Genomic DNA, 6,648 nt, shown 5'->3' with positions numbered 1-6,648 from the left:
GGAACTATTATTAGATTTCTGTACAGGAGTACTAATAATATCAAATATATAATTCTTAGGGGAAAAATTCAAATATAGTAGGTGATTAGGGTGGTATTACTGGCTGGCAAACGAAAAATTACTGTTAGCTGAACAGCAGGATGTAAGGATATTGTGGTGAATTATAAAAACATTTGGCACGTTGCTAGAATTTCTCTCTATGGTACTGTGTTATCTCATTTCAAATATTGTAATTAAAATTGGACAAACTTTGAATTAATGTAGCTGAGACTTACCTTCCCAAATGCACTCTAAAATTTTCCTCTGTCCTTATTTTGCATAAGAGAGATTGAGAATAGAGAATTGTCATAAAGTCCTGGAATTTCAGTCTTAGGTTACTACACTGCAAGCTGAGTTCAAAATCAGTTATTGCTTAGGCCTTTCACAAGCATAATGTTTATCAAATGTTTATCAAACATAATGAGGCTGGGAAAAAGATTTTGAATTCATTAGTTTTGACTATTTCAAAATAGATATGAAATACGCTTATTGTGAAAGCCAAGGGGGAGAACTGTAAAGGAATTGCATATATACTTTATGCTTTTTCAGTAAAGGAAGCAAATCCATGTTTGTAATATGGTTTGATCAGTAATAGAAGCATGTTTTAAATCTTGGAAGAGGTGATGGCAATGGATATAAAGGAAGAAAAGTTAAATTTGTATTTTACCAGTTATTTTTAATTTCTGAAACCCCAAAAATTTACAAGACTTTTAGATCATTTAGGAAAGAAAAAAAAGAAAAAAAAAAAGACAACAGGTAGTATTCAAAAGGATCAGGAAGGTCAGCATTGCTGTGATTATGTGCAGTTTTTCCACAGCCTTTTGGGATAATGGTGGGGACAGCCTGGTTCCCTGCGGGAAATGCCTGCTGCCTTGCTCAGACCCACTGTGTAGGCACAGCTGCTCTGGGAGGTTGAGATTGGTGAGAAGTTGATCCAGGAGGAATTCTGGCAAAAAATGGCTGGAAATAGTTTAGGTGACTTGGAAACCTTCTGTTTTGTAAAAGAAGAAACTACAAAAACAAATATAGTAAAGGATTTATGCGAGGAAAGCTACTTGCTAAACCTTTTAAGACTGGTATGGAGTTAAGGTACCTTGCAATGATTATGTTTTGGTCAGCACTCATACTCAGAAAATATGCCTTGTTTCAAAATTTAGGTAACATAACGTAACACAAACACCATTCCCCAAATGTTTCTAACACAATCTCTGCCTTCACAGTATTAAAATCTGTGGTTCCTGGACATCTGAGCACTGGCTTGTCATAAGTTTTTATGCCAGACAGATACGGAGAATAAAAATACTTACAGTATCAAAACAGCCTATTTGAAATGTGCGGAGTATGATTGTTTTGGTAATCGCTACCAAGTCTTTTTCATTTTGTGTATTCTTTACCCAGCATAGCTGTCATATTATCATGATAATATGAATGGTATCTGTAAAATAATATCATCTATACATATCTTTTTCTGCCTAACTATTGCGGTTTAACCCCAGCCAGCAACGAAGCCCCACACAGCCGCTCGCTCACTCCCCCTGCGGTGGGGTGGGGAAAAGAATCAGAAGAGTAAAAGTGAGAAAACTCGTGGGTTGAGCTGAAGACAGTTCAATAGGTAAAGCAAAAGCCACGCACACAAGCAAAGCAAAGCAAGGAATTCCTTCACTGCTTCCCACCAGCAGGCAGGTGTTCAGCCATCTCCAGGAAAGCAGGGCTCCATCACGCGTAACAGTGACTTGGGAAGACAAACGCCATCGCTCTGAACGTCCCCCCCTTCCTCCTTCTTCCCCCAGCTTTATACGCTGAGCATGACACCATATGGTGTGGGATATCCCTTGGGTCCGTTGGGGTCAGCTGTCCCGGCCGTGTCCCCTCCCAGCTTCTTGTGCCCCCCCCAGCCTGCTCGCTGGTGGGGTGGGGTGAGGAGCAGAAAAGGCCTTGACTCTGTGTCAGCACTGCTCAGCAGTAACGAAAACATCCCTGTGTTATCAACGCTGTTTCCAGCACCAATCCAAAACACAGCCCCATGCTAGCTACTGGGAAGAAAATTAACTCTATCCCAGCCAAAACCAGCACACTAACTTTCTTTTTCTGCCTTTCTTTCATATAGCCACATATAGCTAAGAGAAACTTTGCAAAAATGTCTACTGTTTTTCTGCTATAGAAAAGGTATGGCCTTTGATAAGATATAAGCATGTTATCTTTTTGCCAGTTTCTCATTTTCTTTGCTCGTGGTACTTATTCCATACAAAATATATCAATCCAACTTACCAGGGCTAGTTATTTTTCATTTTTAAGTGCTAAGTGGGCAACTAGAACTGTAAAAGTGTAAGAGAAATAAGGAGGACTTCCTGGAAACTGACTTGCTCAGTATGTTATTGCTATGGAAGGCTTGTATGAGAAAACTGAGTTTGTCATTCTTTGAAGATGATAAAGAAATGCTATTCATATAACAAGTCTCCAAAGTAAGTATCTGAAAATCAAAACCAGTATGCCATTTCTTTGAAAGCTTCTCTTCCTATTTTATTAAATTTTTTTCATCCTATGCAAGATCTGCAAAGTCAGTCATGAAGATGGCTCTTTCTGCAGTGCCTTCCATAGAGCTAACCTCTTACTTTTTTTAAATGCACTGCTTGAGTAACTGCTGGTGAAGGCATGGACCCTTGGTAGCAGTAAGCAGATGATTAACTCTGCTTCCCTGACAGTTTAAAGGGTAGATGATGATTTTAGCTCCTCTAACTATACGACGATCAAATGGAGTTCCCAAACTGTCCAGTATTGACTGTCAAAAAGTTGATTTCCCCAAGGCTGCTTTAACTAAATTTATAGCATACCTCTGACAGAGGAGAATTGATATTTAGATTTAATTTATGTTTGTGTTAGTTTCCCTTCTTCTATTGCCTTGGGACTGACCAAAACAGTCAGTTTCTTTAACAGGGCCAGTGGAGGTTTTTCCCGTCTGCTGCTTTTCTTTTGTGTCTACTGATCCTCTGGAGTAAGGACAAAATCTTGAGCAAACTAAAGAGGGAGGTTACACTGCGAGGTGTGTACCATTTGCTGATACTTCCTTAATACTGGGTGTTAGTTTCAATAGTTAGATTATTCAGTTGTTTCCTTAAGAATGTGATTTCATCTGGATAAATGAGCATCCTTCAGATCAGCTGAAGATAATTACAGGACCTCTACAGATTCATTAATACATATGAATAGACTATTACTAATATATTGTTATTTGAATTTTTTAACACTTAGAAGCACATCAATACACTAGGCAGCAAAAAAGGAGAACAAAAGGACTTCTTGTTCCGTTCTGCCTCAAAGAATTTTGTATGAAAGCTTCGTACCTATTCCAGGTTGCATCTTTATAGCCTACAATCAAGTTTTCCCACAGAATATTGGTTTCTTCATTCCTGATGAATACTTCTGGCTAGCAGAAGTTCTTCATGTCCTTCCTGGGTTTCATTTCAATTTTTAGCAAGGAATTGGTATTCTTTTATGCTGAAATTCAAATGGTGAAGCACATGATATTTTTCTTGAAGCTGTATTTTCAGAAGACATTGTTCTTGAGATCTGAGTGAATTATATATGACCATTTTACTGTTATCTGTTTCTCACAGGTTTTCTTGTGGTACTTTTTTTTTTTTTTTTTTTTGGTGAAATATCACTATCCTGGATAACTTAATCTATAGTCAATAGCAGTAGAGTGAATCATAGAATAGTTTGGATTGGAAGGGACCTCTGAAGGTCATCTAGTCCAACCCCCCTGCCATGGGCAGGGACATCTTCCACTAGATCAGGTTGCTCAGAGCCCCGTCCAACCTGACCTGGAATGTTTCCAGGGATGGGGCATCCACCATCTCTCTGGGCAACCTGGGCCAGTGCTTCACCACCCTCAGCATAAAACATTTCTTCCTTATGTCTAGTCTAAATCTACCCCCCTTTAGTTTAAAGCCATTCCCCCTCGGCCTGTCGCAACAGGCCCTGCTAAATAGTTTGTCCCTATCTTTTTTAGAAGCCCCCTTTAAATACCGAAAGGCTGCACTAAGGTCTCCCCGGAGCCTTCTCTTCGCCAGGCTGAAAAACCCCAACTCTCTCAGCCTTTCTTCACAGGAGAGGTGTTCCATCCCCCCTGGTCATTTTCATGGCCCTCCTCTGGACCCGCTCCAACAGGTCCGTGTCTTTCTTATGCTGAGGGCTCCAGAGCTGGACGCAGTGCTCCAGGTGGGGTCTCACCGGAGCAGAGCAGAGTAGAGGGGCAGAATCCCCTCCCTCGACCTGCTGGCCACGCTGCTTTGGATGCAGCCCAGGAGACGATTGGCCTTCTGGGCTGCGAGCGCACATTGCTGGCTCATGTCCAGCTTTTCATCCACCAGTACCCCCAAGTCCTTCTTGGGGGTTCATACATTATTTAAAGAATGCATTTCTTTGGTTATAAAGTTATAAATATATATATTGGTTATAAAGTTATAAATATATATATATTTCTAAATATATATATACACATATATATTTCTTTGGTTATAAAGTACCTTTATATGTTTAAGACATTTTCCTGTTAAACAGGGATTACTTAAAAAGTTGAGTTACAAGGGTATTACAACTGATATTTTCCTTTGAAACCACCTAAATTAATTGCAATGGCTAACCACTGGCAACCTCTAGAAAGGTGTCAGATCTTTTTTTTTAATTTGCCATATAAACTCATGATTTGCATCACTTCATAATCAGCTGTCTGGCTCTAAATGAGATTGGGCTTTCACTGCAGTTGTGGAAGGTCAGTGGAATTATACATAGAGTTTGAACCAGAAGTTCAGATCAACTTTTGCAATGCTAATTGGGAGGCTGTTCCAAAGATCTTTCACTTCATCCCTATTTTCACTTTTTCTCACATTCCCTAGTGCTATCCTTTCCATTTTTCTCCCTCTAAAGAATCTTCTGGGAGTCACCTCCCTTGATTTGTGAATACATGTCTCGGAAAAGCGTGCTCAAAACATATACAGATAAATCATGAGTAATGTGACATTTATCAACATAGCACTGTTCATTATGCTTTTACAGACACCTTTCCTGTTTATTCAGGCTGTAAGCTGTTCAAGGAAGGAAATGGTACATATGTGCCTTTATTGTGCCAAACAAAGGAGGCTTAATCTTTAGTTTTGCCGCTAGTACTTTCAACAGCAGTCTAGCCTTAATCTGGGTTAGAATTGCTATTATCCACTGTCCTGTGCCATAGAGCCATTAGGCTATTATGTCATAGAGGAGGTTAGAAACTTGGTTTTTCTCATGTCATTAGAAAACATGTGTTCAAAGTCATAAGAAGGAACTATAACCTTGGGTTTAAGGCACGAACATGACATGACAAACTCCCCGGGAGTCCTCAGTGACTATTTTGTCGAATGCCAGTGTGTCTTCCTGATTTCTGCTTGTTGCTCCTTTCCCTCCTGAACTCTCAGGTATCAACTCCCCACCTAATCACGAAGCTTCGAAGGGACCACATGCTGTTACCTTCGATCTTGCTGGAGACCTGGGCACTTGTTATGGTATTGCAGTGTCCTGATTTATAGATTCAGCATGCCTTTCAGTGTGATAAATTCTGCTATCAATTTACATTGTAATTGCTCGTAACTCAAGCTATATTGTAATGCAAATGAAGATGTTTATTTACTGCTTCCAAAATAGTCAACATTATTACAGATTTTTCTAGAAGACATATGAAGAGATGAAAGAACAACCTCATTTAATCAGCTTACACAAAGATTAGAGTGGAGAGGTTGTGCTATCGCTTGTAAGTTGCTGAGACGGTGTATCTTTTTGCATGCCATACGCCAGCAACCACACACGCCAGAGACAATCCCTTTCACAGCTAATCTCCTTTGAGAAGTCCTCCTGCAGGTGGAAGCAGACAATGTTTTTCTTCCAAACTTGTTTTTCTTATTCAGGAGACGGTCTTGTCAGTTGTCTTTTCTTAAACTACCTTTTCCTCTTCCCTGGAGATGCAGATGTCTCTTGATTAGATCAGATGCCATCTCCTGTCCTTGAAAAACCAATTACCTCCCCATATTTGACTCAGCATGAATCTGAATCTTTCAGTAGCAGGATTTCCTCTGCTGAACTTTATAGTGCTTCAGTTTATATGTTTGTAAACATGTTTGATAATGTACCACTAAATGCGGTAATTACCTGTAGTTTATTAATAGCCTGTAAGATCAAGCACAATAATAAAAAAACCTCTGGGTGGTTAGCATGTCTGAGATGATTTGTTCCCATCTTCTTTATCCTAAAGATACTGGCAATAGATATAATTAGGAAATTTAAACCTCTATCCCATTATCTACCATGTGTTTCCAATTAAATAATCATTTAGCCTTTTCATCCTTACTCCAGCTTAAACACCTTTAACGCAGGACTGTTGTCTTAATACTATACAACACTCAGAATCTCTATTAGTTTTTTGAATCAGAATTAAGCTGAAAATACAGGTAATGCAGAACTACGAGCATTTGAAAAAATAGCACTATGGTTCTAATTACATCATTCCGAATAAAGTTGCAACTATTTCACAACATATGATCTCACATAAAGGCCTTTTTCTATAGAGAAGGTGGTTACTGA

Source organism: Aptenodytes patagonicus, chromosome 4 (genome assembly GCF_965638725.1).
Source record: "Aptenodytes patagonicus chromosome 4, bAptPat1.pri.cur, whole genome shotgun sequence".
NCBI classification, from domain to species: domain Eukaryota; kingdom Metazoa; phylum Chordata; class Aves; order Sphenisciformes; family Spheniscidae; genus Aptenodytes; species Aptenodytes patagonicus.
Note: the sequence above shows the minus strand (reverse complement) of the source record.